This window comes from Equus quagga, unplaced genomic scaffold, assembly GCF_021613505.1.
Source record: "Equus quagga isolate Etosha38 unplaced genomic scaffold, UCLA_HA_Equagga_1.0 921_RagTag, whole genome shotgun sequence".
Lineage (NCBI taxonomy): Eukaryota > Metazoa > Chordata > Mammalia > Perissodactyla > Equidae > Equus > Equus quagga.
In genome coordinates, this window is record NW_025803862.1 from 14,709 (window position 1) to 21,916 (window position 7,208).

The window sequence follows — 7,208 nt, forward strand, 5'->3', positions numbered from 1 at the left end:
ATGTTGTTTCCCACGGAAGGAAATGAACTTGATGATAAGTTCTAAGTCTAGGATTCTGTGTTGAGCCTAGGCTCTCCCTGAGAAAACTGAAGTTCTCATCTCCTTTGGGCAAAGAATGTGGACAGAGGACACCGCTGGGCTTTCCTCATACAGGACTCAGCAGCAATCCTCAGAGAGTTTGAAAAACAAGCCCAGGATCCCCACATAGCAGTGAATTTTTCATTCCAGGCAGTCGAGGAAGAAGGGAGGAGTAAGAGAAAGCTCCTATACCCCTGTGGAAGGAGAATTCAGGGGCTGTGATCAAGTCGATGATTAAGTCTCCCATCCCTTTCTCTTTGGGGTTTAATGCTCGAAGGGGAATAAAAAGTGGTCATTAGGACAATGACTTTCTGCATCACGGTTTTATTTTTTCAATGACGATGACCAGATTGTGTTCTCTGCTATTTTTCTTCCTAGCCAGGAGAGGGGTCAGTGCCCATGAGTCACTTTCTTAGGAGCAGCAATTCCTTTCTGTTAGTGGTTCAATGGAGAAGAGGTAACAGAGCTGTGCTAAGATATTCCCAGCAGCAGGGTCTACCCTGGGTCGCAGTGGATGTCTCTGAGCTGCAGAAACCCTTCAGCACGCTGCGGGCTTCAGACCTGGGGAGATCATTTCTGAGCCTCTGGTAGAGTCTTTTACTGTTACTCCTTTAAGTGGTCTCTCCTCTCACACCCAGTCATGTGACATCCTCTTCTTCCCAGCCTGACTGTCCAAGGATAGGACCCTCCGAGGAAATGAGGGTGTGGAGAGGAAATACGTGGAAAAAGCAAGAGGGCGCCAAACCAACTAGCAGGAAAGTACAGAGAAGTGGGGAAAATAACTGTTTTCCATCACAGGGGTGCTGGGACAATTTGAAATCAATATAGGAAAGAAAATTAAACAACTCTTACCTCATAATAAATACAAAACTTAATTACAGGTGGATTGGAGATTTATATGTGAAACATAAAACAATAGTGCTTCTAGAATATTACATAGCTGAATATCTTCATGACCTAAGAATAAGGAAAGCTTCAATAAGACACAAAAGGAAAAAGAAACAATAAGTTGCAATTCATTATAATTAAGAACCTCTGTTCATCAAAGATACATAAAGAGAGTGAAAAAGCAAGCCACAGAGTGGGAAAAGATTTTCTAACACATAGCAAAAGGCTTGTCTCCAGAACATATAAAGAACTCCTAGAAATCCCACACGGCATTATCATTGTTCTGTGTGGTCGAGTTGGTTGTCAAAGGAAACAGTCTCAGAAGACCTGGGTCTTAAACTGTGGAGTCTGACAGGCTGGCTCCCTGTAACGTCTGTCAGCGTGCTTCGTGGGCACCTTCATCTTGGTTGTTCCAGGTCTGCGCCACTGCCCTCCTCAGAATCTTTGTGTTTACAGGTTGTCGTCTAGATCTCACACATTACTTGTTAAATTCATCTCCAAATAGTTCATCTTTTATTGTTATTGTAAATGGAATCTTTTCTTCCATTCTGTTTTCTAGCTTGTTATTCACGTATATAAGAAAGTCATTGATTTCTGTATGTGCTGCGTCTCATGGCCCACTGTGATGGGTTTGCTCTTGGTGCTAAAGGGGCAGGAACAGATGTACAAGGATGGAAGGGTTTCTCCTCTAAAATTACAAGAAAGTGGAACCAGAAGCCAAAGTCCACTGCAAGCCTACGGTATAAAGGAGAACAAAGGCATCCGATAATTCAAGTGGCCCAGGCCAGGCCAGGCCTGCAGAGAAGGAAAGGACAGAATTGCCCATGATAATGCTCAGTGTGCTGCTTAGTGAATTGTTCAGCCGAGTGGAGACCAAAATATCTAAGGGACTTGTTATCAGTTGAACCGTGCCCCAAAAGATGTTCAACTGCCAACCCCAGTACCTCAGAATATGACCTTATTTGGAAATAGGGTCTCTGGCGAGAAGAAGTTCAGACGATGTCATTAGGGTGGGCCCTAATCCAGTGTAACTGGTCTCCTTATGAAAAGGGGAAATTTGGGCCCAGAGACAGACCGTCATGTGAGGATGAAGGCAGAGGTCAGGTGCTGCATTGACAAGCGAAGGAACGCCAAAGATTGCCAGTGAACAACGAGAAGCTGGGGGCGAGCCGAGGACAGACTCCCCCCCACACCCCTCAGAAGTCAGCCCTTCTGACACCTGGATCTCGGATTTCCAGCCTCCAGGACTGTGACACCAATTTCTGTTGTTTAAGCCACCCACTGTGTGGTATTTTGTTACAGCAGCTTCAGCAAACTAGTACAAGATCCTAAGTGGAAAATAGAAATTCTAGGACAGTGGTTCTCAGTTGTGGTTCCCAGACCAGCAGCATTAGAATCACCCAGGAACTTGCTGGAAGTGCACACTCCTGGGTCCCTCTCTATATCTGCTGATTCGGGAACTCTGGGAGTGGGCTCCAGCAATGTGTTTTATTAAGCCTTCCAGATTATTCCGATGCACGGTACAGCTTGAGAGCCACTTGTCTGAAGAAATTGCCTATTCCTGGGCAGCTGGAAGGACTCTGAAAAATGGGAATCCAAAACTGTTGAACCAGACATAGCTTTATTCACAGTGGGCTTCTTTCTCAACGTTTTTTATTCTGGTATAATACACATGACATAAAATTTACCATCTTAACCATTTTTAAGTGTACCATTCAGTGGTATTAAGTAAGTTCTTACTGTTATGCAACCGTCACCATCATCCATCTCTGTAACTCTTTTCATCTTGCAACACTGAAACTCTATACCTATTAAACAATAAATCTCCATTCTCCCCCGCCCCAGGCCCCGGCAACCACCATTCTACTTTCTATCTCTATGATTTCGTTACTCTAAGTACCTCATATTAGTGGAATTATACGGTATTTGCCTTTTTGTGACTGGCTTACTTCACTTAGCGTAATGTCCTCAAGGTTCATCCATGTTGTAGCATATGTCAGAGTTTCCTTGCTTTTTAAGGCTGAGAAATATTCTATTGTATGTATATACCATATTTTGCTTATCCATTTATTAATGGACATTGGGTTGCATCCACTTTTTAGCTATTGTGAATAATGCTGCTATGAACATAGGTACACAAGTATACCTCTTCAAGACATGCTTTGAAATCTTTTGGGTATATACCCCCAAAGTGGAATTTCTGGGTCATATGGTCATTCTACTTTTAATTTTTTGAGGAACTGCCTTACTGTTTCCCACAGGAGCTGTGCCATTTTACATTCCTACCAACAGTGCACAAGTGTTTTTCTCCACATCCTCTTCAACACTTGCTTTTTGTATGTTTTAATCATGACCATCCAAATGGGTGTGAAGTGGTACCTGCGTTTATCTAGTGATTAGTGGTTTAGAACATCTTTTCATGTGCTTATTGGCCTTTTGTATATTTGTACACAAATTTTTTCTCCCATTTTTTAATTGAGTTGTTTGGATTTTTGTTGCTGAGTTTTAGGAGTTCTCTGTATATTCTGAATCTTAATCACATATCAGATATATGAGTTACGAATATTTTCTACTATTCCATAGGTTGTTATTTTCTCTGCTAATAGTGTCTTTGGATGCACAGAATTTTTCCATTTTCATGAAGTACAATTTGTCTGCTTTTTCTTTTGTTGCCTATGCCTTTGGTGTCATTTCCAAGATACTATGGCCAATTTCAACGTCATGAAGATTTTTCCCTCTGTTTTCTTCTAAGAGTTTTATGGTTTTAGGCCTTACATTTAGGTCATGGATCTACTTTTAGTTAATTTTTGAATATAATGTAATGTAAGGGTCCAACTTCATTCTTTGGCGTGTGAATATCCAGTTTTCCCAACACCATTAACTGAAAAACTTGTCCTTTCTCCATTGAATAGTCTTGGCATCCTTGTCTAAATCATTTCACCACATGTGCAAGGGTTTATTTCTAGGCTCACTGTTCTATTCTGTTTGTCTATATGTCTGTCTTTATGCCAGAATCACACTATTTTCTTTTTAAAGATTTTATTTTTTCCTTTTTCTCCCCAAAGCCCCCTGGTACATAGTTGTATATTCTTCATTGTTGGTCCTTCTAGTTGTGGCATGTGGGACGCTGCCTCAGTGTGGTTTGATGAGCAGTGCCATGTCCGCGCCCAGGATTCGAACCAACGAAACACTGGGCCGTCTGGAGCGGAGCGTGCGAACTTAACCACTCGGCCACGGGGCCAGCCCCGGGAATCACACTATTTTGATTATCGTAGCTTTGTAGTATGTTTTGAAATCAGGAAGTGTGAGTCCTCCTGTTTTCTTCTTTTTCAGGATTCTTTTGGCTCATCAGGGTCCTTTGAGATTCCATATGAATTCGGGATGGTTTTTCTATTTCTGAAAAAGAAATATCATTGGGATTTTGGTAGGGAATGCATGAAATCTGCAGATCACCTTGGGCGGTATTGACGTCTTAACAATATTAAGTCTTCCGATCCGTGAGCATAAGATGTCCTTCTATTTCTTTATGTCTTCCTCAATTTCTTTCAGAAATGTTTTATAGTTTTCAATGTACAAGTCTTTCACCTCCTTGGCTAAGTTAATTCCTAAGTATTCTATTCTTTTTGACGCTATTGTAAATGGAATTGTTTTCTTAATTTCCTTTTCAAGCTGTTCATTGTTAGTGTATAGAAATGCAACTGATTTTCCTGTGTTGACTCCATATCCCACTTCCTTGCAGAAATCATTTATTAGTTCTGACAATATTTTTGTGGAGTCTTTAAGGTTTTCTACATCTAAGATCATGTCATCTTAGATGTTGAAAATTTTAGAAATTTTACTTCTTCCTTTCCAATTTGAGTGCCTTTTATTTCTTTTTCTTGCCAAATTTCTCTGGCTAGAACTTCTTGTACTATGTTGAACAGAAGTAGAAATGCATCCTTGCCTTGTTTCTTATCTCGGAGGAAAAGCTTTCAGTTTCACCACTGAGTATGATGCTCACTGTGGGTTTTTCATATATGACTTTCATTATGTTGAAAGAGTTTCTTTCTATTCCTGTTTTGTTTTTATCATGAAAGGGTGTTGATTTTTGTCAAATGCTTTTCCTGCATTGCTGGAGATGATCATGTGGTTTTTATCCTTCATTCTGTTAATGTGGTGATTACACTGATCGATTGTTGTATGTTCATCCATCTTTGCATTCCAGGAAGAAATCCCCCTTAGACATGGTGTATAATCCTGTTAATATACTGATAAATTCGATTGCTAATATTCTGCTAACATTCTGGGGATTTTTGCATCAATGTTCATAGGGATATTGGTCTGTAAGTTTTCTTTTCTAGTAGCATCTTTGTCTGACCTTGGTATCAGGATGCTGCTGACCTCATTGAATGAGTGAGTGTTTCCTCTTCTTCAATCTTTTGATAAGTTTGAAAAGGATTTATGTTCTTTCTTCTTTAAATGTTTGGTAGAATTCAATAGTGAAGCCATGTGATCCAGGGCTTTTCTTTGTTAGGAGATTGTGATTATTGATTCAATCTCCTTACTAGGTACAGTAAGATTATAGTAAGACCTATAGTTATAGGTCTATTCAGATTTTCTATTTCTTGGTGATTTAGTTTTGGCAGGTTTTGTTTGTCTAGGAATTTGTCCATTTTATCTCAGTTATCCAACTTGCTAGCATATAATTTTTCATAGTTCACTCTTATATCCTTTTGCTTTCTGTAGAATCAGTAGTAATTCCCCTCATTTCATTTCTGATTTTAGTAATTTGAGTCTTTTCTCTTTTTTTCCTTAGTCCACCTAGCTAAAAGATTGACAATTTTGTTGACCTTTTCAAAGAAACAACCTTTGGTCTCCTTGGCTTTCTCTATTCTTTTTCTATTCTCTATTTCATCTATCTCTGCTCTAATCTTTATTTCCTCCCTTCTGCTAGAGTTTGGTTGAGTTTATTCATCTTCTAGTTCCTTAAGTTGTAAAGGTGGATTATTGATTTCAGACCTTTCTTCGTTTTCAATGTAAACATTTTCAGCTATAAATTTCCCCCTTAGTGCTGCCCTTGCTGTGTCCCATAAATTTTGGTATGTTGTGGTTTAGTTTTCATTTGTCTCTATGTATTTTTAATTTCCCTGGTGATTTATTCTTGATCAATTGTTTGCTTAAGAGTGTGATGTTCAATTTCCACACATTTAAAAATTTTCCACTTTTCCTTCTGTTGTCAACTTCTAACTTCACCCAGTTGTTGTAGGAGAAGATACTTTCTATGATAGCTATCTTTTAAATCTGTTGAGACTTAATTGGTGGCCTAACCTATGGCTTTCCTAGAAAATGACCCATGTGCACTTGAGAAGAATGCGGATTCTGTTTTTGTTGGGTAGAGTACTCTGTATATATCTGTTCAGTAAAGTTCATTTATTGTGTTTTCAAGTCCTCTATTTCCTTATTTCTCTTCTCTCTGTTTGTTCTGTGCATTATTGAGAGTAGACTAGTAGACTATTAGAGCAGACTAGTAGAGTATCATTGAATAATAGTTTCCAAATATTACTGTAGAACTATTTCTCCTTTCAATTATGTGAATCTTGGCTTCATATATGTTTAATGGGCTGTTATTAGTTGCATAAATGTTTATAATTGTTATATATTCTTGCTGTATTGAATCCTTTATTAATATAGAATGTCCTCTGTCTCTTGGAATTTTTTTACTTAAAGTCTATTTTGTCTGATATTATTAGAACCAATCCTGCTCTCTTTTGGTTACTATTGGTATGGAATATTGTTTTCCCTTCTTTCACTTTTAACTTATCTGTGTCCTTGGATCTAAAGTGAGTCTCTTATAGAGAGCAAACAGTTGGAACATGTTTTTTTAATCCATTCTGCCAATTGGAGAATTGAATCGATTTATATTTAAAATAATTGCTGATAAGGAAGGACTCACTTTGTTTTCCATATGCCTTATAGCTTTTTTGTCCCTCATTTTCTTCATTACTGTCTTCTTTTGTATTTAGTTGATTTTTTGGTAGTGAAAATTTAAATTCCTTGCCCATTTCCTCTTGTGCATATTCTATGGCTATTTTCTTTGTGGTTACCATGGAGATTATATTTAACATCCTAAAGTTATAACACTGTATTTGAATTTATACCAGCTTAACTTCAATATCATACAATAACTCTGCTCCTTTAGAGCTCTGTCCCCATCCATTCAGTTGTTGATGTCACAGAATTACATCTTTATACCTTATGTGTCC